Source organism: Apus apus, chromosome 7 (assembly GCF_020740795.1).
Source record: "Apus apus isolate bApuApu2 chromosome 7, bApuApu2.pri.cur, whole genome shotgun sequence".
Lineage (NCBI taxonomy): Eukaryota > Metazoa > Chordata > Aves > Apodiformes > Apodidae > Apus > Apus apus.
This window is the reverse complement of record NC_067288.1, coordinates 15,927,368-15,955,141: the sequence shown is the minus strand read 5'-3', so window position 1 is coordinate 15,955,141 and position 27,774 is coordinate 15,927,368. Positions and strand designations below refer to the sequence as shown.

The 27,774-nt window shown below is 38.5% G+C and overlaps 1 long non-coding RNA gene across 6 annotated transcripts in view; it reads right to left on the bottom strand.

The window, feature by feature from the left end:
* LOC127387346 (uncharacterized) overlaps nucleotides 1-27,774 on the bottom strand; it is a 508,224-nt gene that overhangs the window by 175,518 nt on the left and 304,932 nt on the right. For 5 of the 6 annotated variants that reach the window (XR_007890099.1, XR_007890101.1, XR_007890103.1 and 2 more), the window contains one exon: nucleotides 14,805-14,901. The exons of the other annotated variant lie outside the window; for it this stretch is intronic. This is a non-coding gene — a long non-coding RNA (uncharacterized LOC127387346). The remainder of the gene's footprint in view (nucleotides 1-14,804; nucleotides 14,902-27,774) is intronic. 6 annotated transcript variants of the gene reach the window in all.

The following is a 27,774-nucleotide window of genomic DNA, read 5'->3' as shown; positions in this document are numbered from 1 at the left end:
CATGGAATGTGACTCTTCAGGAAACAAATGAGAGATCTTTCAAAAACATATCCCATACCCTGTGATCACTTCAGCTGAAAAATTTTGTTTCTTTTTTGTATTGCCTGTATGTCTTCCCATTTCTAGATTTTTCTCAGGGACTAGTACCAAAGCAGACTTGCCAAGAAGAAATGGAGAAAACCTGATTTGAACCCGATGGAAGTTCTAGATAGCTACTGAGAAGTCTCTTCAAGAAGCACATGACAGCACATTTACAATCTCTCATTATGGGACAATACAGTCCTACAAGTTGTTGCTAGCTGCTTGGTCTAGATCCTCAGCCTTGCAGCCCAGGTTTGCAGAAGGGACCTGAAACCGCTCAGAACAGAAAATCAGTGATTCTTCCAAAGACAATATGAGGTGCAAGGGATTTTCAGGAACTCCTCAAGTTGGTAAAGCTATTAGCAGCCGCTCAGTTTTTCATAGACCATAATTAAATTATGAGGAATCTTTCTCCTCTGTACCATCAGCTCTTAACTCCCAAGCAGCAAGGAGGCAACCTTTGTGACTAAATTCAGCTACTGTGAGAGACAAGTGAGAACACTGATCACTTCAGGGACACCTATAAATTTACGAAGAATGAGCTTTGCTTCCTCTGCTCCCTCTTCCTCGCCCAAAGAAATCAGGGAAGTTGTTAAGCACCTTGATGTTTGCCCTATGCTTGTTTCTATAAGTTATAATGTCAAAGAGGACAAGTTAAGAGAAATGTAGACCATGAGAATAACTGAAAAAGGAGAAAGGAGACAGGGAAAGCAGTTCACTTTTAAAATGAAAAAAAAAACCAGCCCCAAACCAAACTATCCTGGGACAAGTTGCATTTCTCAACATGCTACAGACACCCACCTCCCAAACTACTGAAATCAATAGGCTTAGTCTTAGCAAAGAGATAGATAGGTTCTGTTGAAAACTTTCCCCCCGAGCATTTCTATGTATCACTTAGAACAGGTCTACTAGTTACATCGACATATGATCCAGTCAGTACTCAGAATTAATGGGAATATTATCACAATTTTTAACTATCTTTATAGAAAAATCTAATAGAGGCTAGTAACCTGTTGGAAAGACAGATCTTAAAAAACAGCTGTGAGGAGGTAAACTGCGTCCAAGCAGGTAAAAGACCCACCACACAGATATCTACCAGTCAGCCGCTAACTTTCTAAGTGAGTTGTTAACATTTATTCCTTTAAAAGATTTGTTCCGCATGTTGAGGATTGAATCTTGTTTTTATGGGTGACGTGCACAGTAAGGAAGTAACTTTGGCAAATTATCTTTGAACTACTCTGTACTCTTTGAAGATACAGTTGTACTACATTTTTAAAGATACACAGTGCTTCATTTAGATTAGGAATTGGACGATGAAGGACAATTTAAGCAGAAAACCCAACAGTTCAACCTTCTATTCAATGTACAATCTTCTCAGGTAAGATTAAAGATAATTTTTAAAGATCCTGATTCTTTAAAGCTGAAATGTATTTGCAGCATAAAGCAGTCATTTTTCAAAATCAAAACAATCTGCAGAAAGAACTCTGACACTGCTAGAGTTTGGCAGAAACAAATGAGCAAAAGAACAATACTTTATCAGAAAGTGGAAGGGAATGTATTCCCCCCAACTTAAATTTTGGTCTGTTGCAACGCTTCCACTTTGGCAACCAAAATAACAGTGTGGGCACTGTATAAAGGCATGTGTGGCAGCCTGAGGGTTAAACTAGACATTCCTTATTTTTGACAGATGGTTAATTCATGGTTATTATTACTAAATTCAATTGCTCAATAATTTAGATATGACAAACATGTGTGTAGGAATATATGCCAGAGCACCCTTCTAGGAATCCTAAAATGCAATATCCCCTCCATGCTCTCACCATACACTCTCATGCTGAGTGTGACAGATTGAAACAAGTGTAGGCTTTCCGAGCAATTCAACTCCCTGGTGCCACTCTCGTTACATTAGAGTGGTTCTAGAGATCTACTATGTCCAGACCTAGGGATGGATGAATTGGCTTGGCTAAAACAACTATTTTGTCAATAAGTGTAAAGCAAGTCCAGTTTTTAAATGTTTTTAAATTTTTTTTTTTAGGTCTAACTTTTCCAATTCTATTGCTGCAAGTATCAACACTTAAGGGAACTAATTTGCAGACAAGGTCACAGTTTGAATGGCAATGAGTGCTAGTAGGTCTATATAAAGGTTGCCTGTAATGGCTTTAAAGCAGACCATATCTGACTAAACATTGATATCAATGATGAGCTGCACATCCACTTCTACCACACAAAGAGTCATACAGTGAAGTCACTGAACCAACCGCCCTTCCCTCTCCATTACCATCCCCTATCTCGAACATAGTCTATTTTCTCATGCGGTGACAGGCACAAAGATTTTTTGGCAAATGTTTCTTTAAAAAAATAATAAATTTTAAAATCCCTTTCCCTTCTTACAATTGAATCTTCTTTGTTCCCCCTGATACTTCCTATTGGCTGACACATGAGAGCACCTCAGAAAGCCTCCACAGCTCACTTACTGGAAGTCTTCCACTGACTTCAAAGACATTTGGATCAGGCCCAAAGTTAGCAGCCTAACATGCTAGCACAGACTACCAAGCCACAACACTGGCTGAAATCCATGTCATTCACGTAATATTGCTAAAGCAGTGCAGGAAGCTTACACAACTTTAGGTCTCTGAAAGTTGTGTGCTGTTCTTTCCTTGTTAGTTTGCAGAACATTTTGTAAATTTCCACTAATTCCTGTGCTGATATAGGCTAATTCACAGGTTTTTCATCTCAACCACAAAATCCAGGTATCACAAACTGGCTTGCCTTTGACTTCATATGTGCATGAGTTTTCTGTGTTTCCTTCCTGCCCAGAAATTTCATGGCCTTCATGCCTCGCCATAAAGCCTGAAGTTGTCATATTTTTAGTAAGAGTATGAACCTTCTAGAGCAGAGACCTTGCCTTTACTTCTTAGCAACTCACTTGGTATACCGTTGGCACTATATAATATGAAAGAATAAATCACAACAATAGTAAGTGGGAAAAGCCTCTGTGCTGTTTTTCCACCATGGCCATCAATCCTACTCAAGAGTGCTTGCAAGACAAAAAACTCCAGGCAAATGTGTGAAACTGATGCCTTACCTGTAAGTCTGCAAAGTATTTCAGCCACATAGGGAATTGAATCTAACCTTTTGCATTCTCGGGGGCAAGGGAAACCATTAAGCCAGTTCAGATAAAGTATCTCTCTGTGAAGAAATAAGTATCTGTTTCAAAGACCTCCATTAGCATCTGAATCAACATAATCCTTTTTCTCTTTCATGTCATCCTAAACTATAACTGTTTCAAATCATAGCCATAGTGGACATGCTAAATTCCTAAAGCTAAGGAGAACTGAAAAGCAAGACATCTCATAAGTTTTTCTCAACATCTCATACAACCTACCCTTTGGCAAGCAACTGCTCTGACATCCGGTGGTGTTAAACTGTCTCTCCTTTCTTTGCCCTCTAATTTAGTATGTAAACTATGCTTATAAGAAGCTTGTACAACTGAAGTAAAGCTAATAGAAGAGTATCATAACCTCAACAGAATGGTGCCATATGGGGCACCATCCAGAGCTAAAGATATATACAGCTGAAGGAGAAAACTTTAAGCAAGTTGCTCTCATTTTTTATAGCCAGGTAAACAGACACTCCTGGTAAACAATCAAAATTTTTTAAGTCACAGAAGTAAAGCAGAACATCAGAACTCATCTCTTGTCCTTCTCAACAGATAAAGCATTCTTTTGCCTCTAATTAAAAAGATTAATAAAGTAAGAGAACACATCAGGTTTGCATCAATCATTGCCCATGTGGTTCTTATTATTGTAATTAAAAGTTATCTCCTCAAAATTGTTGGATGAAAGTGCCATGATCTGCAATTGAAAACACATTGAGGGGAGTTATCCAGCTTATTTGATTGTTTTAAGACAGTCAAATTTAAGAACACTGTGGAGGTAATGTATCCAAGAGTCCTTAAAGCCAATCTGTCAAGTGTCCTATGAACCCTCTATTCAAGAATGTGAACATTGCTAAGGCATTCCTTAAAAAAAAAAAAAAAGCAAAAAAAAAAGATACACAGAGAAAAGACTTAATAATAAGAATGAACTTCTTTATTTAAAAAGAAAAAAAATCGAACTATTTCAAACTCAGCCACTGAAATTCATGGTTTTATCTTGAGAGTTCTTAAGGTCCTCCTGTATATATTAGGAGGGTTCAGTTACCCTAGGATTGAGTCTTCACACTGGGCCAAATTTCAAATAATCCTGAACAAACCTAGGTCTTTTGCTGACATATCACCCTACATTTCAGAGACAGTAATGTTCAATTTTTACTTTTAAGCCTTCACAATATATGGGATTCTGGAAATGAGTGATCTAAATTGAGAATTTTTGCATATGCAGGACTGTAGATTTACAAATCCGTGAAAGTGAGATGCACATTAAATAGCATTTATAATTCAGTTACAGTCCTTTTCTTTCAATAATTAGTGTACAATAGTTTTGACAACAAGCTAATTACATCAAAGCTAGCAGCATGCTTAAAGTCAACCCTTTTTAAAGCTTTCTTCATGTAAAGTAAGTGTTACAAGTTTTTTTCCCCCACTCTCTTCCTCTTCTTTCTCTGTACTTAATGAATGTCTTACATTTTGGCACAGGATACAGTGACTTCATGGAGTTCTGTTCAAAGCCATTCAGGATGTAAAAACACTCACTTGGTTTTGAGAAAGGTTTCCTGGGTGCTGTTTTAAAAAACAGGAGAATCTTACTGGATAGAAAGGTATCTCATGTGATATAAAGGAAAACCTTTTATTTAACATCAAAAGATGTTAAAGAAGGACTAATTTGGATTTTACAGTGAAAGAGAAAAGAAAATTATTGTGCCACCTTTATTGACATTTGAACTTTGCTACCAGTTTCCTTCTCTAGCTTCTGAAAACCAGTTGTCTCTTGCATCTCCTTTCCAGTTACAAACAGACAGCTTGATCTGAAGACAGTAGATTAACATGAAAGTGCATTTACATGACAAGAGTTGAACAGTCAGTCTCCAAAAGGCTACTTAAGAAACTAAAAGAGACTGTGTAATTTGTCCTTCAATCCTCAGCTATAAAAAACAACTTTTAAAAATTTTTACTCGGATGGAATTACCAAGCTCTCAGGAAAAAAAAACAAAACACAACAAAACAAAAAAATACCCAACCCAACTATCCTCAAACCACCACAAAAACAAACAAAACAAAAAAAAAAAAAACCACCAAAAAAAAACAACAAAAAAGGAAAATTAAATGAGAGGTGCAGAATTCTTAAACGAAACTATGGGAGGAAAGTGGTATATTCACTGTGGCCCTCTAAAATTTCCTATAGAAAAATTACCTTGTATCAGAAAAAGTGTGGAGAAAAGAGAAACAGTGATGCTGAGTATGACAAAAAAGCTTGTTGATGTTTAGTACATAGGAGAAATTGTTCAAGGACAATTAAATGTGACCCATTTAATATACCAAGGTCTCCAATACCTACAGAACTCTGCTGAGTAAGTGCTGATCATGCAAATTAAGGCCGCCTGGGGATACACAGTGCTTTTCAGTTGCAGTCCGAGTTTTCTGAGTTCTCAAAAAACTTTTAGAAATACAGATACATATTCTAGGGTCACTAGGGCTACTTCCATTTCATCTGTCTGACACTCTTGAATCTTCTCACACACACATCCATACTCAGGAAGATAAAAATCTAATTATTAATACTAGCTGTGTAATTTAAAGTACAGATGGGCAAGTCCATTTGAAAACGTGTCCCAAGACTAGTATTTGAGCTTCAACAGGAAATAGGAATAAAAATCTAGTGGCCATTGTGACTCCAATTAACTCAAAAGTTCAGCAGAGTATAGAAATAATCAAATGTAACATAGATTATGCCCTCAGTATACATTGTATTCAAGATCTGATACCTTCTGGACTCCCTTACATTTATTAGCTTAGATTCCTACCCAGTTCGCAATATGCTTACAATTCCCACTAGCTCTAAGTTGGGTTCAGTATGTCTGAGCAAATGCAAGGAAATCCAAATTACACATCACCTCTGAAACTAGCATTAAACAACACATCAAAACTTTACAAATTCAGTGAAGATTAGAGTATGAAATGGAAGGGCTAAGAAAAACACAAGAAATTTGGAACAGCAACAGTGGTTTAATAAGGGGACAGTGTGCCCACTGTCTGAATACAGAAGGGCAGACAATCCTTTTTTATATTTTTACTATAATTATATAGATTCTAACCTATAGGGGAATTTTGCTCTAAAACAAGTCACCCTAATCCCTATTCCCCAATCTTTTCTCCAAAAGATGAAACTGTGTTTTCTATGGCTATTTTTAGTAACAGCATCAGTAATTAAACATTCTATGATCTGAGGCCCCAAAGAAAACATCACTCTGTTCCAGATGTATTCCACGATATCTTGAAACAACCTTAAACAACTTATGCAGCCAGTGTTGCAATTCCCACTGGATCTGCAGGGACCCATTAGGATCACCAGGGGAAGTGCGTGGTTATGACAATGCAAGCAATTTAGCATTACTCACTGGAGCTGAGGCATGACACAGTGTGAAGCTGCTATTGTTCTCCTTGGTTTCTCTCAAAACACTCAAGTTCAAATCTACTCACAGCCTAATTCATAGCTGAAATCTGAACCGGAGCCCGTAACCTCTCGATTCTATGTCCCAGGTGCCTGAGAACAAGCTGCTTTCAGGAGGTGTTTTGAATCCCTGTTCTTGTAGATTCTCCGTGATAAGAGGACTAATTAATGATACAGTCCCATACACCTGTTCTCCATTTGCAGGTCTTAAGTGTCTATCAGGTCACAGGAATTATTTGGGTTAAAAGAAGAAGCTGCCTCACTCCAACCCCATCAAAGCAGTCTTCTTTAACTCAGATCACTTCAGTGCCTGGAGGGTCATGACAATGCCATCTCCTTGCAAGAAGTACTGGCAGGGGCACACACACACAGAATGTGGCCAGCACTTCACCACTGCAGGACACGTGGCCCCAGACACACAGGTCTCATGCAGCAGGACACACACTGGCATTCAGCTCCTTCCCATCTCAGCTGGGAACTCTAAGCACAGGACTATTATGTGCTCATCTTACAAATTAACTCTCTAACTCCATTTCTTTCCTCTACCAGCAACTGACAGCAGTTAATTCTGCACAGAGCAAACAAAATGGTTTCAGTGCTCTCCTTTAAGTGAGGTGGTTTTTTAAGTGAATCCGATCTGATCCACAGTTTCTTTTCCAGTTTGGCTGCCATGCCCATCTACAGTATCCTAGTTTACATCAAGAGTTTGTGCAGTAACAACTGTGGTCACTCTTGCTTTACAGTCTATACGTTAATAAGAAGTTATTTTGGTCTTTCAATGATTCCTCTTCTTTCCCCTCATGGACAAGTTAAAAAACCTGACACTTAATGAAGAAAAATGTAAAAAGCATCCACTAGTTACACTCAGTAAGCAACCAGATATAGATGGGTTGTTTAGCTCCCTATCCAAAAAGCCATTGGGAGTTCCTCCCCTAAAGATGACCAGGAAATACTAAAATTGCTAGATTGCTAGAAACCATTTTATTACAAGTCTCTGTCAAACTGTTTGTGCAACTGAAAAAATGGATTATACTATATTATTCTTGTGTTTACCAAAGTACAAGCTGCTGTATACTAATGGAAAAACACGTGGATGCCTGATTCTATACACCAGTATGATTTTCTTTGCTTCACAGAAACAAATCTACTTATAAGGTAATTGCAGCAAAATACTGTCAGGAAAACAACCTCAAGTCTTAATGCCAAATCACTGACACAGACGAGTGCAGTGGAGCTCAGTTTACATGCTGGAAGGGCTAACACTATGGGACATAACACTGCTTTGCAAAAATGCAATTTCATTAGCTACCAAGTGAAAAATGAATGTGGGTACTTGACAACACAATGCATTTTAATTTTGTGTGTATGTGCATACATATCTAGCGCTTTCATGCAAGTACAAATATGCATTGACAGAGAAGGATACTCTACTACACGGGGCACTGAGATAGTCCTTGCTAGTGATATTTCCTTTATGTTTATGCACTTGTGAAATGGTCCAAGATACAAATAGTTCAGAGTGACAAACTAAAAAGCAAAAAAAAAGACCAAACATACTAAGTAAGAGATGGTACACTTAAAACATCACTTATTAGTATTAATAGTTACGGTGTGAGAATGACAAAAAGTTGACCTTGGTTAGTTAGTGCTCTTAAGCCACAGAAACAAAGTGGGTTTCCTACAGACACTATAAAAAACTGCACTGTGAAAGCATTTATGGGGTACAACTTTCAAAGTGCACAGTGAGATTTTATAGCTATCTCAGATGTAGTAGGCTAAATCCTGAGCTAGAGAAATCAACACAGTTTCACTTAGTCTAGCAGCACTACACCAATTTACACCACTCCAGGATCTAGGCCAGGAAATGTAATGGGACTCCTGTGGCCTCAGCTTTCACAGAACAATCTGATACTATAGAAGATAATCTGACAAACCAAATAAATTAAAAATTAAGACTTGTGCTCTCTCCATATTTCACCCAGTTGTGTTTTAAGTGTATGCTGCAGAGGCCTTGATATTACACAGACAGTGCACTGAAATAGCACCACAGAATTTTCTCCTTGCTCAGAAAAATATCCTATTGACGCCAAAGGGACTCATATTCATTTCAGTGAGATCTTATTTAAGCAAAGAGTGGGATAGGCTGAGTGACCACTGTGGAATTAAAATGTAAAAGGCTCTTCATAGTTTGATACCGGACAATACCTTCCTGTAGCCCTGGTGGGGGTGACTAGCTTTGTTTAGTTGGGTGCCCAAAAGGCAGCATTTAGATCTGGACACCAATTTCCTCTTACACTGCAAAAGATGCCCCTGAACTTTAGAACCAGAATGTTATTCTTGGCTGACCAAGATCAAATAGACTCTACAAACAAAAGTGATTTTGAAATTATCTAAATATTCAAGCACATTTTCTTGGCACAAAACCAACATTGCTGCATTTACTACAGTGGGCCTAAAAAACTCACCTGAGTTGAAGGACTGGTCCTTCTACAGTCTCTGCTAAATTACTTGCTATCAGTGACACGAAGCACTAGGCTCTGGCTGAAATTTCAGGAAAGATGCATTAAAGGCCATCACTGGACATAGGGCAAAATGTATTTAGAAAAGAAAATTTGATGTTCCAAGTCAGAGTTCTCTTCACAATGAAAGGTGACCTTTGATATCATTCTTATCTTGCTCTTTGTATTTGAAGTCTTTTTGCTTTCAGCACGACTCAAACACAGATGAGCACTGTCTTCATCCTTTTTTTATTTCAATATTCCAGACCCAACCATTACTTACCCTGCAGTCCCCTACTGTGCATCTGTCCCTCAAATCTTAAATACCTGTCCTCCCAATCTGTTCTGAGGCCGAGCCCAAATGAGTTTTGTGCATGTAAATTCTATTATCTACATGCATAAATGACAGAATCTACTGCCTATGCATGCAAATGTTAAGCTATTGAGACCAAGCAATGTGCCACTATGTATTAAGGAGCAAAGGTTTTTCTTAGACAAAGGGAAGTCTATTAAGTGTATCTTTGAAACTGTGGCCCTAGGATTATGTGCAAGAAATAGAAGCACCCTTGGGTGTAAAGAGTAGGTATTTTTGACAAGTATCATCTTAATGTACCTGAAATCTCTGGATAACCTTGAGAGGTTAAGTTACCCTTGCTTACAGCTCTTCAGGATTCACCTGGCCTTTGCCAATGCTAGAGCATATGTGAAATCTGTCCAGTTGAAGTGTTCATAGAAAGAAACATCATCTCCTTATTAAAGATTATCTGCCACAATTGAAATATTTCAGGTAATAAAAATATACAAGGAAGTTGAACAATTTATTCATCCAAGAGACACTGTAAGAGATAAGAGGTAACTTAAAAAGCCAGATGACATTTCTGTTTTCAGGTTGTGTTTATTTTTGGCTAAGGCAAGTTTTCTTTTAAATACTGCAAATGTCAACACTTTTACTTTTATTTACCCCTAACAGGTAAAATTACACACTACACCCCTTTTTTTCATTTGTTTTTAAAGCCAGGAACACTCATTCCAAGACTGAGAACTTCTAATACACTAAGTTTCAGGCTGAGGCCAACTTACTATGACAATCCCCTCCGGAAGAAGTCTGAAAAGGGAATTTTCCCTTCACTAAGGAAGTACACGGTTCATCCTCTCCATTTTCTAGATCTGTATACAGAGTCAGGGTTCGGGCTATATTAACTCAGTTCTGTTGTCTACCTGTAACTAAGAACTGAATTCAGTTTGATATATGTTATTTACACATTTATATACACCATTATATAGGCTCCAGTTATCACTCAGTGTATGAATCAATCCCTTAGCAGTTTATGATTTATGCTGCTTGCTTATAGAGAAGTAGGCCACGCCAGCCTTGAAAGCACTTTAGCTTAGTTGTTTTTACTCATGAAGGACACCTTGTCCTGTAATTATTCTGTCATTTCTTAAAAGGTGAAATCTTTAACAAGTTCATGCTTTATGTGCTGCTATGTGTATGTGTGAGCTTATGTCTGAGCACATCTCACCAAGTAGGAATCATTACTCCAAATTACTTTACAAGGAGCTACAGAGAACTGGACAGCTTAAAATGTGTTAAATATCCTCAGAGTTTACACGGAGAGTTTCAGGAGGAACAGAGGTGGAGCAGAATAGGGGGAGTCAAGGAAATCCTTAATATGTTCCAATTACTGCCCTGATTCATGAAATACACAACTGCATAAAAGTGCCACTTTCTGTTTTGATCCTGCTGGTAACATATTGTTGTGTTGTGTTTTCTTGTATCATTTACTAGGGGTAGTATCAGGATAACATGCAACTTTGAACAATTATGCAAATTTTAAAATAATGTGCTCAGAGAAAAGCTGAAAGGAGATTCTGACATTAATCAGAGACTGCAGGCACTACTTGCAAGAGTTCTGTAAAATATGGGCTAACATTAATGTTAGTGGCTGAAAGGCAAAGTTTCTCTGCTGTCTCAAATTAACTGCAGTTTTACCTTTTGGGGAAAAAAATCCAAGAATACTAAATACCCTTTTTTAACACAAAAATCTGCCATTCTGCTTAAAGGATAATAGCACTAAGACATACAAAACCTTTCTTAGATATGTCAGAATATTTTGAAATTTTTAATAAACTTCTACAATGACCTATAAACTACAGGAATTACTGGAGCTCTGCAATAGATTCTCCCTAACAAGTCCTGCTGTGCCTAACTGATGCTTATCTGATATACTGGCAGTATGAAGCTAATAAAGTGTGTAAACACAGAAAACTGAATTGGTTTCAATGAAAAAAAGACAGCCTGGACCCCAAATGAAAATGGGGGATAATCTGGATCCTTCTAATATTTTAAAAGCTGTTTCTGACAAGTTGGGGTTTCTTTTAACTAGAGATGGGAGAGAAATCCCAGAGAGAGATCCTCCAGGCTTCAGATTCAAATTTTTACCTCTGTTTGTTGGAAACTGCATGTGTGACACTCAGCCATAGTGTTAGCCAGGGAATGATTCTATGAAAGGAGCATAATCCAGCCAAAGAAAAGCTGTGTTCAGCATGACCATGAAAAGGAAATGCCACATCTCTCATGAGGAAGAATGATCTTGAACGACATCTATCCTGCTCTCCCAGCTACTGGGGTTCAGGCAATATGCAAACTCTTAAGATTATTATCTGAACTGCTCTCTGAACCTCTGCTTCCCCACCGTCAGCTGTAATACATGAGGGCAGTTTACAAGAAAGTGTTATTCACTTTGAATTTCCTATCTTTAGTTAAAGTAAGACATTTAATGTCACTTACACATAGTGGTTTTGTGCTATATTTTAATTTTGAAAGGATTACCAAGAAAATCTACCCTTTCCGTTAACTTTCTTTGAAAAACGATTAAGAGTTTTAGAAAGGATCTCCACATATCCTCTACCTGCCTGGTAACTTATCCAGAACGAAACATGTAATACGAATGAAATTCTGAAGAAACACAGAGGCAAAATATAAATTTCTCAATCTGAAACTACAAAAACCAGAGTTACTCAGGAATGCAAAACGGTTAAACACTGTAAATTTTAGTCAAATTTTCTTTGTTTTGGCATTTGGCTCTGTCTAGCTTTATTGATAAAAACAGCAATTTATTTTTCTTTTTATGGGGCTAACAATTACATACCACTCAAAAGAATTTGACTGCTATTAGCTGACTACAGCACTTGTGAGGAAAAAATCCCACTGCTTTACACAAATGTTACCAGTAAGTTATATTCCACCCAAAAAAGACTTCAGAGAACTGTTAGTAAAGTAAGTCTTTAGCTACTCCTTCCTAAACTACCACATTAGTAACCTTGGGCTGCATCTAATTTTCTGATATTATATGTGGAAGTCACTGTGAAAACTAGACAAAGATGGGATATAACAAATATATCACTCATAAATATGGCTCCTCAAACATAAAAATCTGGCAAAGCTCAAAGAGCAGAGCAAGAGGTAAGACAGCTTTCATATGCTGCTGCCTTTAATTCTCTTAATGTACATTGGATCATTATGTACCTCTTTTCTTCCAAACAGAGATAGTTTGTTTTAAATCTATTTGTGGAGTATGCTGTTATATATCTCCTTTAATTTAGTACAGTATTCTCTAGTCTAATGCAGCGATTCTAAATTAAATAACCTGGCATACCTATTGCACAAAGCAACCAACTGCATTCCAGTGAAGCCCCTTTGAAAGCTATGTCAAATCTCTGCTGTCTCAGGGAGGAAAGTACCTCATTCCCTTTGCATTAGTCACCCTGCTAGAGATTAATCCTAATGAGCTTTTTTCTACAGGCTTGGCTGGCACGCCCAGGACTTGCATTACATACCAGTGATTTCTCAATTTTCAGCCCAAAAAAAGTGTGTTCAAATGCAGATAGATATAAACTTTCCAGAAACCATTAACTACATCATTACTGTAATAGCTTATCGAGCATAGAGTGAGGCCAGCCACAGGGTGCTTCCTCAGCTTTGGTAAAAAGCCATAATGCAAGTATTGTAAAATCAACATGGGCCAAAACTCATAAGAACGCCGATGTAAATGAGACATCTAAAAAAATGGTCACTTGTATTAAAGAACAACAGTGCTCTCTTTTTTTTTTTATTTCATTATCCTCATTATCTCCCTCATTATCTCCCTATTTCACTGATTTCTGGCAAACAGTGGGCATCTATTTGATGTGACTAGATTGTTTGCAGACCTTGCTAGAGAGTTTCAAGCTTCCTCTCCAGCTGTATTCTGCCCTCATTAGGCAATAAACCATCCCTTGGCCTTTTCCACCCACCAACATGAGAAAAGACTAAAAAAATTCAGTTCACATAGAAACCAGAAGTCCTACATCTTTGATCACTCTTAAGTTATTTTACTCTACTAATACCACACCTGAACAATTTTTATTGAGGGAACAATACTAAACTGAAATCAGTATCTACAATACCATCAAACCATCACAAAAAAGATCCCTCATTCAAAAAATGCTTGCATGCAACTTGGTTCAATCCTTCTGAAAACAAAATAACTACTATTAGATATAAGGGGTAAATCAAGAAGCCTAACCTCTTCTGAACCAAAGGGCTGGAAATAATTTTCAGATCTGAAGAATTTTAAAAGAATAAGTAACAAGCTCCTTCCTAGTTAAATGAGAGCACTGCTAGCTTGGTTACTGCAGCCAATCTTAATTGTTGAAGCACGTCATGTAGTGAAACTGTCTTTACGGTAGCTAAGGACCAAACTGCTTATAGTTTCAGAGTTAAAAAAGAAACACTCTAGTTTTCCTCAGAAGTCAGCACAGCTCACAGTCCACAAAGGACACAGTGTGAAACCAGACAGCTTTACTGAGCACTAGTTCATAGTCCCAAGCACTCTCCAGCTATAGTCTGGCAATGGCAACTTAAGAGCACAATATACAGCTCAGTCTCTATTAACAATAAATAAAGTAGCACAGTTGTGCTTCATCATAACAGACCACAGTCACAATGATCATTCACTGTCACCCTCTAAAGGAATGATCTAGCAGCCTATATTCAGATTTCCATGTCCCTCAAGGGTTTCTAAGTTATGTACCACCCTAGTAGCTAAGGGCTAGGTAAATAAAGTACTACAAGTTGTACATTGGTACACCTTACTTTTGGACATTCAGCCATTGAAGTGGCGCACAACAACATCTGTGTTAATGTCTAAGTTTCCTAAGTAAAGAATGAGAAATTTAGGTAGTGCTGGTGGCACCAGCTGCTCAGAGGTCTCAGAAGGAGCCAGAAGAACTAGCCAAGAAGAGGCATGAACACAGGTTGGATCTAAATTTCTATCTCCTTGAATGTGAGACACTCATGCAAAGAAGAAGGTGTCTCTAGCTATTCTGGAGTTACATAATAGAATTGACTGCACCACAGTCTTTCAAAGAAAACAGTAGGCTTTTTTTTGTTTGTTTTTAATGGAGTTTTACAGTAGTGCCCTTTCTTTTTAAATCTAACATCCCACTGGTTTGAGCACTGGCAAGACAGTGGAAGACTGGCTTTGAAATATCCCTTCAAGTGCCCAAATTAGCATCTCCTGCACATGTTTCCTAACCACCAAGACATCAGGCAGCCAGCACGGGGGGCACTCACCACTTCTCCTGACAGTCCAACCTCATCAGTAGTTCTCTGAGATTCATGAATGTCGTGAGTAGTGCTCAGGACCTGTGACCTCAATCATGGCAGAAATCTGCAGAAAAAGGAAGCCAAAAATCCTTAGACTTTTCCAGTCTCTGGGCACCTAAGACATTGTCTGGAAACAATAATGTACCATTTTGTTGAGGGGTACCAATGCTGATCTTTTCATGAAGGAGAGCTAAACCAATTCTGCCAGCTTCATGAAGCAGGAATCCCCTTTCTCCTGCTTCCTGTGGGCAGGCTCTGAGAGAGACATTGCCAGCTGTCTCTGTTCATGCAGGCCTCACTGTGAAAAAGCCAAACAACACAACTTTCATGCTGCACCATTTAGCTTTGGCTGAAACTGTAATCGTGTGTCTGTGGTTTTCCTGTTTGGGTGCCTAACTTAACTGGCTGAGCCCACTCCTTCAAGTGTGGAAGGGACTCTTAGGGTATAAGGAATTAGCATGTTTCTGCCAGAGACATTCCAACAGGATCCCATGTTTGTTTAACATGTACAAACAGCTAAAATAAAATATTTGTTGGCCTCAGTAATAAACAGAATATAAAATAGTGTGAAATTAAGCAAGACCAGCTGGGCTCCAGGAGAACTGAAAGGAACAGTTAACTTCTTCTACATAACGATCTGGAATGCAGACACACTGAGATGTACTGCTACTGATGTGTGGTTTTGATCCACTTTATATACAAAGTGCTGATTAGATCTAGCTACCAAAATTATGCCCTTTCATATCCATATGTCAGTAATAAACAAAGCTTAGAGGAACAAATATTAGGATCCTTTCTACTGTTTTAAATCAACTGCTTTGCAAGCCAAGTTTGCAGTGTTGCATCATATGCTGCAAAAGTGTGAAATTATCACAGCAGTGATAACTGATTCCATTCTTCCAGAAGCAAAAAAAAAAAGGAAAATAAAATAAATGAAGAATTATTCTGCTCTAAGACAGAATTTGTCCACCTCTCAGGGACCTGTGAGAATTTCAGGATATGCATCTCTATAAATTGTGTAGGAGCATTTGAGCCTCCATATGCATATATAAATACATATTTCTACCGAAAACACAAGGCAAGCAACTGCTTAAACAGAGTTTTTTGAGGAACTTGGAGAAGTTGCTCCCTACTAACACAGGACAGGATGGAGCTTTTCCCTCTGGATTTTTCCTCCTCAATTTGGAAAGCAGTCAGGGACCCTATGATACAGAGGACACTACTTTATTTCATATCATAACTGCAATTTTAAACAATTAATACAAAAGGAAATGTGACTTAAGCTGTAATTCCTGTGGGGGATCCTCTGTTATGCTGCCCAGACTGCCCTTGCGTCTTTCTCTGGCTACTTACTCTGCTCCAAACCTTTCCCACTTACTTTCCCCTGAGGTTATACATGTGGCACTGGAGCTAACTGCCCTTCAAGCAGAGTTCTCCTGGCAGCTGGACATTTTGGATCTTCCCAGTTTGTTACAAAGGGTGTATCAGATGCATTTATGCTTCTGATATCTCTTTTAAGAAGAGGCTGAATACAGAACTTTAGTCCAGCCCTTGGCAAAGCTGCATGGGAAGTAAATGTTAGTCTGGGCTAAAACATTGATGAAAAAAAAAAGGTATGAAGGAACACCTTTAGAAGCCTGTCAGACAAATTACTACTTTTACCTCATTTCATTGGCAGCTGAGCTGTTTTGATCCTTCATTTTCTATTTAAAAGAATATACTGGGAGTAGTAAACACTCAGGAAGTACTTCTTTCCCCCCCCAGCATGAACTCACTGTTGAATTGCCAAACTGACAGAACGGATTTTGTATCAGTCACAGTGTAGGTACCTACTTCTTGCCACCTAAGGGCAAGTTTCCTCAAATCATCCCGTAATGAAGCCTAAGCCCCAAGACACTGCTTTCTGCGGCAGATCATGTCTGTACAGTCCAATGCCATTACACCTCTGAGGGCACAGGTACATCAGGTAGGTCACAGACAACAGCAGCTTTAATTTTAGTTTGGTGTTCTTATAAAAACACCACTTCCATCCATTGCTTATTGTCCCACAGCTCTTTTGTCATAAAGAAAAAAGTCACAGTGGTTCACCTGCCAGATAAGCCAACGCATGAGGGAAAGCAACTGACTCAGAATCAAAAGGAAAAGAGTAAAGAATTTCATAGCAGCACCTGCCACAATGGCAGAAGAGCCCACGGCATCACCAGTCAAGCATAGCTGAACCATTAGTTAAAATGTGGATGAGAAATGGCTATCACTTGAATGTATCTTTCCACCCGCTACTATTTTTCTTTATCTAGGAACAGTTTGATTAAAAGCAAACAAACTGCTTTTTGGATTCACATAAAATTTACAAGTGTTCACTCATCCCAGGAAAACAATTTTGGGACTGTATGGATAGCCTGAAAGCTGTTTCTTCTGTGGATGCAGCCCCAGACTGCAGTCTCCAGACTTGTGCTTAATGAACAACTGGAGGCATGCTCTAGTGGCCAATAATGTACACCTTATCAGGTCTTATTGCTTAAAGAGCAGGTAATGCTCCGGAATACAAAGCTGCTATATTGCCATTGTAAAGGTTTGAATATGATCTAGTAATAGATTGGTCACATAGTCATGGTAGAGTGGATAAATTACTACATAAATCATTCATTTATATAGCACAATACAGTTACAGTAATAATACTGTACATATGGCAAGGGGCCTAACTGGGGAAAAACATTCTTCAGCACCCTGCACAGTCATTCAAGAGCTGTGTTTTAACTACTTCTATCAATTATTAAAACCACACAGTACATAAGTAAACCAGCTCTCCATCTTTGGGATCCTGCCTCCAACACCTTCTTTTACCCTGTTGCCTGAAACTTAACTTTGAGCATTAGCCAGCACCATCCAGCAGGAGCTTTTAGAAAATCTGTTTTTAAAGGGGCTCCAGAAGTAAAGTTGGGGATTCAGATGCTTCATCCAGAGGCTGGAAAGATGACTATGGTAGCAAAGTCACGGGCTGACTGCGAAGAAATGCAAAAGAACTTCATAACATGAATTGCTAGGTGACAAAATGATCAAGGAAATTTAATATAAGTAAATGTAAAGTGACACACACTCGAATCAACAATTCTGACTTTACATATAAAATTATGGGCTCCGAGCTCATTACTTCTTCAAGAGGAAGATCTGGATAGCAGAGTGTAGGTAAAGTAATACTTGGACAAGTAATACAGACAGTATAACAGATAATGAAAACTTCAGTTCCAAGAACACAGTTGTCAGGGGAAAAAAAAGCAGCAAATTAAATGCTAAGAATCCCTGTGAAAGAGCTAGAGAGCACACTTGTATCAGGGCATAAATCCACAGAACCCTTGTATTCAGTTCTGATCCCACTTCTAAAATGGATGTAAGGGAAATAGAAAAGGCTTGGAGAAGAGTAGCAAGGATAATGAAAACTGCAGAATGACTGCTGGAGAGGAAACAACCAAATGTACTGCAATGCTCCAGTACAGAATACATGCCACAGGGAGGATACGATAGAGACCTGTTAAATCATAACTGGCGGGGCAATGGTAAATGGGGATCCATTCACTGCTTCTTCCATTATGAGAGCTCAAAAGCATCAAACAACACAAGTGGATACCACACTCAACGCAATGTACAGTCAAGCTGTGGAAAACCTTGAAGGAGGATCTCACTGTGGATGCAAAAGTCCAGTAAGTGACTGGATTCCTGGAGACAAACCTTATGAAGGTCTACCAAGTAGAAAAACCCCTCGTCTGGCTCAGCAAGGCCAGGACAGCCTGTTTGTGTTTGGAAGAGTATTCCACTGGGAAATATCTATGTTCTTCAACTTTCAACCACACCTGAGATAAGGACAAGGGGCTTGATGAGGTTTTGGGTCTAATATGGCTCATTTTATGCCCCTCTTCAATCATTTGCCTGTCATAGTGAACCAAGTACATTGTGTTCACATCTCCTCCACTCACAGCTATTCTAGCTGGAAAGGCCACTGTCATCAGCAACCTCATTGCCTCATTCCTGGGGATTATCTCAAATCTGCTACCTGTTTGTTTATGCTCTCACCCATTTTAATGAAAATGTACCCTACCTAGAATGACAGTAGTATTTAAATCAATGAAGACAATCCAGTTCACTTTTTGAGGAGCACAGGTTAAGGGTTCTCATCTGAGCAGCTCAGTCACCATACTGGAGCAGGGAGGCAACAAGCACCTGGAAAGTCAGGACAGAATATGGGCCTGTCTTTTCCACATTCCCTCTTCCAGAAATGAGTAGTTTTAAACAGCTCTGGTTAGGGAACTCACTGTATACGAAGATGGTTGATGATTTTTCAAATTGTTCTTTTTTGTTCCTGTTGGGTCTCATTTTCACTGTTTCCTTCTTAGACCCTTTTTCTCCACAGGAGGTTCAGCTTTGTAAAAAACCTAAACAACATCTTCACATTAACATGAGATATCTGTCAATCAGTGACTAATTTAAATACTTTACTGAAAACATTATCTAAAGCATTATAAAAAATGGTTATGTCTTAAAAGAGTGAACTCTTTCAAAAAGTATTTTTAATATTTCAAATGTATTTTACAGCATACTGTTTTTAAAAAAAAAAAAAAAAAAGAAGCTATTCCATATGCTTCAAAATGAAAAAATTGAAGTTAAGAGTTTTCACTGAAATTATACTAATTTTCAGCCAACTCAACACAAGGAGATACTCTGAACTGCCTGCAAAATTCTATTTTTTCTCTTTTTAAGATGTAAATAATACTACCAATAAAAATTAGAAGTTGATGACGATACTTCCCATACTTATTTTTACATTATTTAACTGTAATAATTATAAATATAGGCAGTATTTTTTCAGAATCCTCCCTTGGTAGTTTTGTATTTAAGTATCTGCATTACATGGCAATAAACCTCACCTAGACTAACCAGAAAAGTATGTCTCCCATTCAGAGTTCAACAAAGAAACCAGCACCTAGAGACTCTGGCTGCCTCTACAGAGGGAAGCAGCATGGCACTCAACAAACATCCTTGGGGAAAAAGCCAAAAAAAGAAAACTATGTGATTTCCTTGACATTCTACTTAATTAATTCAATTAGCATCAGTAAGAAATTAAGAAAGAAAACCAGGGCTGTGTGGTAATGATCACAACTGAAAATGTATCCCAGTTCATTATAAATGTTCATTCTTTCTGTTTTCAGAGAAGATAATATGTTTCCATAAGCAGGCAGATTATTAAAAGCCAAACTTCCTGGTGAGAGCTGGGACATTATCTGTGAACTTGTTTTCGAAGAGAAAAAGACAGCGGATGAAAAGGACAATACTCACTCCACTAACTTCTCATGATACAAGGTAAAAAAATTCTCCTCCAGAGACAGAACATCATGAAAACACTATAGTGTCCATTTTAATATTGATGAAAGTACTTCCCAAGTCAGAACAAGGGCAATTATATGCAACAGTAGAATATCCCACATATATTTGTTGCACTAAAAGACAACAGAGAAGAAGCACTTTAAAGAGGAAAAAACAGAATCAGAAAATTGTAATACTATCTGCATTTGGTACATTTATGAGAATGTTCTTTTTCAGGGTTTGCATCTGAAAAATCAGGAAAACTTTCCAGCATAAAAAAAACCCCCACAGACTCTTTGACAGAAGTACTGTTCAGAGTGATTAATTTAGAAGTGCTGAACTCATATTCAGAGCCTGAAATCTAGGAACCACCAGCTGGGCTGGGATTCAAAATTACATGGATGGAGCAAGTTTTTGAGTTGTGATGCATTAAGCAGTGGAAGCAATTGCTTTTCTCACCTATTTCACTAGGGAAGGAGGAAGGGAAACATTTAAGAATTAAGAAAAGAACTCATAGTATTATTGTGTTACAGTATCTTGCACTGTTAAGAGGCTGAATCAGAGTTTGCATTAGAAAGGCACTTCAAAAATTTAAATAAATCTCTTACAGTGACCTATTTCAAGATGGAGTTGGAATATTGGCAAAATAAATAACAAAAAAATGTGTATATTAAATTAGTTTAAAAATAATCTGTCTATGCACTTATGCTCATAGTAAGAGAAAAGGTCCCAGTTCCTGTCAAGTATCAGCATTACTGCCAAGGGCAAGAGTAAGGAGTTCATGTAGCCAGTATATGTCATAATATCTACAGGTCATATATAGCCAGTATGGAGAAAGCCTACAACAGAAATAATTAAATAGCCACAAACTCCTGTACACTGTTTAAGGACTATAGGGGGTCACAGATCTCTTCTATTATAGTTTAGAAGTGATGAAAAAAATTCTGTCAGCTACCAACATCCAGCTAGGGAGATGTCTGGTGGACAGTATTCTCTCTAAGTCCCATGGAATATCACTAGTCTATGCAATATACATCAATTTAATACACACTGCACAATGTGTTGCTTAAAGTGAGCCCAACCAAACCATGGGGTGGCAAAACAGATAAACTGATTCCCAAGGGGTCACAATCAACTGGCTGCAGCTGTAGCTACAGACAGCAAGCAGCAAGGCAAGTAACATGGTGACTATTCATGGGTATAAGCAGTAAAAGAAATGTGTGCAAGTTAGCACCCCAAGGACAAAAATGGACTTCAGGATCAGGCTGAATTATCAGCAAAACAGCTAACAGAAGGGTGTAAAAGAAAGCAGGCCCGATCTACTTTAACACAGCCTTCACCTTTCTCGGCACTTGCCAGCACAAATGGGCACTGCTCCCCCTGAAGCCAACGCCAGCTGAGGGCTCCACTCATTCCAGAGTAAATGACTCACTTTCTTAGCATGATTTGCACTACTCTGCCTCTTACCGTCACATACAAATTATAGCAACTTGTATCTTACAGATATTTACAACCATGAGCATTTGAGTTGGATCAGAGAAATTTGATGAAATGAGGAAGAGCTATAGAAAGCTCAAACAAAAGATCAAAAGGGTTCTGTCAATGTAATAATGGTATCAGTAAACACTCAAATTTCTTCACTGTATTACTAAAAGTGGCATTGCTACTGTAAACAAATCCATAGTTTTAATTCAGTTTACTTAGCAATACCTATGACCTTGATTTACTTTTGCTGTTGCTCTCAGTTTGAACAATGAAATGCAATAACTCGTTTCACTTTTGCTTCCAGCCAGTTTCACTTTCAGAAAAGACTATTCAGTTGTTAAAAAATCCTCAGGCTTATTTCAATGGAATAAAAAGCTGCACACATTCCTTCTGGCCTCTGATTCACTAAAAGCTTTTATAGTACACTTAGGTTTAGGTTAAATTAGGTTGATAAAGTTTTGATAACAAATATTCAATTGATTTACAGAGAGATTAATGTAGACCAGATTGTTAGAACGGCTATTGGTTTAAATTGCAAATTATAGAATTTCACAGAATCACAGAATAATTGAGGCTGGAAGGCCACTGGAGACCGCCCAGGCCAAAGCCCTGATAATAGTAGGCTCAGCAAGAACAGGTTGCTCAGGAACATGTCCAGTCCACTTTTAAATATCTCCAGCCTTTCTGGGCAATTTATTCCAGTGTTCGATCACCATTACAATTAAAAACATTTTTTCTAACATTTAAGTAGAATTTTCTGTATTTCGGTTTGTACCCATTGCCACTTGTCCTTCTCTTCCGAGAAAAGTCTGATTCTATATTCTTCCCTATCTCCATCTGCAGTGGGCCTGCATTTTACCTGTCCTTCCTTTCACTGCCAGTGTATCTGCAGGAGCCTTTCTTGTAACTCTTACCAGGTCCAACCACCCAAGGGCTTTGGCTTTCCTCACTACATCCCTGCACAATCAGACAGCATCCCTGAAGTTCTCCTGGGTGACATGACCCTGCTTCCACCTCTTGCATGGTTCCTTTCTTCTTTTTTATTTAACAGAAATCTAATGTAACAGAAAGGTATGCCAGCATTCTATTTTGATTTTGTGTGGTTAGTCGTCTTAATGCAATTGCTTTTTTAGTCCAGTGCAACGGGGATATCAAAGTCATGCTTATATGCTCTAAAAACTTTCAAAATAAAAAAAAAAAAACCACACTTAAATAACAGTCTCTGCAAAGATCCAGTATTACGACTTTTTTTAATTGTCTCTCTCGTAGTAACCTGCCATACAACACTAGCTCAAAGAGAATGAGGCAGACTAGAGCGTTGCACTTCCTATCAAGTCATGGCTTGTAAACTCTGAACAAAGATGGGTCAGGGAGGAACTGCACTGTGTAGCCTGTACAATCTTCATAAAACAAATTAATGAACAAATAAATATTCCCTGATGGACAAGCAGCCAGTAAATATCCCACAAGTTCCTCCCCAGCCCTATTCCAACAGGTAGGCTGAGGAGTAGACACCTAACTTCACTCCCACAAACATGGCTACTCAAACACCTTGGGCTCATTTCTCCTTCTACTCTTGAGCCTTTTGCAGCTGTGAAGAGCAAATAAAATGTGAAAAATAAAAGCCAGTTCTCAGGTATTTTAGATCCAGCATAACCTCCAGAGACCAGGATACCAACACCGCTTTTGCTCCCCTCACCGCTCTCAGTAAGTGCTGAAGGTCAGGAACAGCCACCATTTTGAGAGCTGTGTAATCCTCCCTCAGTCTCTTTCCCTGACATTTTCAGCATCACTTGTACACTTGTAGTTCAACAAAAGTATCAGGAAGCACTTTAAATCCCTTTTTTCCAGACAAAGCTACAGACAAAGCCTACCTCTTCTCTCAGAAGTTCCTCAGATTGCTCTCTGAAACACCAGTTTCAACCGCCTGGGACAGAGGCCTCAGGTCGCCAGCACAGCAGTCTGTGAAAGGATGAGTTTGTACACCTTATAGATGGAGCACTAATGCCTGTCTCTGCCTGTGAAATTGTCTAGAGGACAGACACTGCTTAAGAAAAATGCTACTGACACTTCACAGACTGAAAAGGATCCACTGTCACTTGGCAGGGTGTTGCCCACCACTTCCACCTGTGAGTGGCAGTTCTGCCACTGCCCCACAGCCAGGGCCTTGCAGCCTCCAGCCAATGATAGCCCAGAGGTGCAGGACCTGCTTCTGGGAGCAGGATCAAGCTTGACCCCAGGCCAAGAGAAGTGTAGTGGAATAAAAAGCAACCTAAGCAAGTTCTTTCAATTTTTTAAAATCAGCACTGCTACTCTCTGCTGGTTTGAACACAAAAGGACTGGGCACTATGGCACCAGCTTGCAGCTTTTCATTATAAAATAGGATTAGGTAACAGTAGGTAAATTTAACACAAGGTTGGTCAGTACATAATTTTGTAAGGTTGGTTGAAATGTCTTTATCTTCTGCCCTGATTATTTTTTCATAGCTCCATTCTCAGCTAACCAGTGCTGAAGCAGTGATCAGACTTCAATCACTGAGGTTGCTCTGTCTCCCATGAAAATTCTCCTTAGCACTATAATCCCCTCTCTCTCCACGTGGGAAATATTTAGAAGCGAAGACACACTTCTTTATATTGACTCCTTTACAGAGGAGTTCCTCCTCATCTGCCTCTGTAGCACTACAAATACTATTAGTGTCCAGCAAAGAACAAACAACTGCACTTCATTTAATAGTGGTTCATCTTACTTTACAGCTGTCTGTAAGGGTCCTCATTACCAATGCATCAGAAGGGCAAGAGGTTTCCCCATCTTAACATTAATAAGTGAGATAAAGACAAATACCACAGAAACCTATTGCAACGGCATGAGATGTTCTCACATGAGCAATACTCCTAATCTCAGTCTGAATCAAACCCAAACGTCCCCTGGTCTTAGTGGCAGCTTTGCCTGACTACAGAAATGCATGGCCAGCCAACACTGGCGGTGTTGCACAACTCTTGTCAAGAAATAGCTAGATCTATAGTTCTCAAAGTAATGTAAGAGAGGGGATCAACAGATTCTGGCAACCCAAAGCCTGGGAGATTTTGTAGGGGAAGTTCTGAGGCGGTGGCAGAATTACTATTTTATGTTCCTTTCAAAGTTTGGTCAAAGTTCTCAGCAATGCCGACCACCATTATGAGCAGACAGTAGCTTCCTCATCATTCTCATGTCCTAATCACCATCCTTACACAGATCAGATCTAAATCACACATAATTTACTTCCATGAACCTTTTTAAAAATTCAACTTGTTTATTACTGATTAACATCTTCTGTTTTGATGGTAAGACTACCCTCATTTCTGTTTTTAAGAGATGTAAAAAGGACGTTAGTTTTACATCTGTTTCATAGTGTTCTGTCTACTCTCTCCTAAAACTGGGCCCAAATTCTGTGCTACGCTACTTTTGCAAAAAATACAAGTAGATTCAGTAGCAAACTGAAATATTTGCTTTTATCTTCTTAATGCCAAACAAAGTATTTGCATGTTAACTGTTCTTTGCAAATCTAGCTGATTAAATAGTACTCAAGGCAAATTAGTGAGAAAAGGCCTAAGTCATGAGTGGCACAAGCCAACAGAGCTGACTTTCACCACTCAGCATTTACACCACCTGAGAATGTGGGATAGCTACATTAACAATAATTTACTTTTTTTACCAGTCCCTCTGTGTTTAAATTATCTGGAAAAAAAAAATATATACAAAGCTCTTTTTCTGCTGTGATTCCTTCTCTTCCCATCTCTTGGGGGGAACTGATGCTGACAAGCAGGAAGATCTAGGCCATTGGGATCCTGTGTGCTTTCCCTTTTTTACAGTTCTTAACATCATACAGTTTGAATTAATGTCTCTGTTTCACTTCAGAGTGTCACAAAATCCCCATAACTGACTAGTACTAAATGCAAATGCTTGCAGTTTTCTGTTTCTGGCTTTCAGGACACCAGCTGAAGTCACTGTTTCACCGAGAGAGAAAGGTCTTTCAGGAGGACAAATCTAAAGATCCATGCAGGCCAATAAACCCACGAACCAACAGCAAGTCTCATTCAGTCCCTAATAACTCTTTCAGCAAGATGCTTGCTACGCTATACCTTTCTTTCAGGTAATTTTTTTTTCTAGTAACAAATTTCTGAGAAAAAATGAAAAAAAACCCCACACAGTCTGAAAAATCACTAAAATGGCAAATCCTATTACCCTGCCTACCTTAACTTCTGATATAAATACAAATTTAGAGTAAGCACCCTCATCAGGCATGTCATTAGGACGAAAAAACAGTTGGCTGAATGAATACAGGGGGTAGATTCAGGGAAGATTTTTAAGGTTCCATAGCTGTTGTCCCTTGTCTAGGTATTTGACACTCTGAAAATGTCTTTTACGATTAAAGCCTTCCCCCCACCCATACATGTCCCTGAAAATTGAACTGATCTTATTTTTATTGTGTTGTTTGTTTTTTTCCAAGTTACCACAGCCACCTGGGAGCCAGCCGAAAATTTATAAATTAAAATCTCCTTACGAAGCACAGCATCAGAATCACACACCAGCAGCTAAATTATTTTCTTTTCCTCTCTGTCCTGAATGCACACTTTGGCATAACCCATATCACAAAGCTGCTTCTTCCGAGTCAGTGGTTGTTTGTGCAGGAAGTCAGAGCCACCCATGCCAATGAGCGCTCACACTACCGGCATGGCCTCAGGAAGGGAACACTTTCTCTTTGAAGAGGAACTGAAAGGATGCCTGGGGAAGCCTGCTTTGCCTCTCACCAAACTAGCTGTCTAAGGAAATGCCAGACCTTGCAGCACTGAGGTCAAACACAGAATTATGTGGCAGTTTGATAAGCTACAGTACACTAATTTATTGGCTATTTTAAAAAACGAAGAGGAAATTTTATTACAGATTACTTTGCTTTTCTGAAAACTTTTTATAATTAAAAACATCTGGAAGACATTTCAATATATCATAAACAAGAGGAAATCCAAAGCACGTGACTTCTAAGAAAATGATGCAAACACCTTCCTGAGCCAAAATTTACAGTAATCTGTTTTTCTTACTTTGCTGCAGAGAGGAGGGAGAATGAATGGAGGACAAGTCAACAATGAGAAAAATATTAATATAAAGTAATATACCACTGTTTAATTAAAAATACTACCTGAACAAACAAAAATCAACAAAACAAACAAACAAAAACAAACCACAAAATCACTAACATAAACTGGGCTTCCATTCCCCACTGTGGGAAACAATTGCCCCCCTGGCATTGGCTCGCAACACCCACTCTCACCCCCCAGCTAATTAGTTGCCAGGGAATATATACCCTTCTGGAGTAGATAAATGATGACATCAATCCTGACAATATAGGATGCAATAAGTGAGAAAGAAGAAAAGGAGTGAGAATATGTTTTGGATGATTGTAGGTAAAACCAACTACTGGTTTAATCTGCTAAGTACTACTTTTCTTAATTAATATCACTAAATACTTACAGCTTTTATGACACTTCTCAGTTCTTCAAGAAATAAAATTTAAAAACCACCAACAGTTCAACACAGTACTAAATATCTTAATCTGCATAATCCATTGTCTTATAAAATGAAGTAAGATTTATGGGCTCTAAAACCAAACACAGCCAAAAAGCTTTGCAAGGAATCCCCAACGTAGTTACTGAAATCCCCAACGATTAATTACTAAATTCACAGAAAATAATACATGAGGAGAATAGTGAAAATGTTTATAACCAAATCTAAGAGTCATGAGAAACTGGTGTTGGGTTCACTGGAAAGATACATAAAAACAAAGTTGAACTCTCTTAGGGTTCAAGGTGGTTTGTATGTAGAATTTCAGTTGAGTGCATGGGCAACTATTGTAACGTTTATATCATCCCCTAGCTGCACCTTCACCCAAAATTGCTATTTCAATCCAGAATTTTTTTTCCAGTTGGATTTGTCCAGATCTGTTGTTTTTAAGAATTAAGTTGGTGCGATGTGGAATTTTTTTTTTTCCTTTCACTTTCTTGAACAGAATGGGAGAGAAATGGGTTTGACACCTCCTCATTGCAAACTATGAGGAGCGGCTAT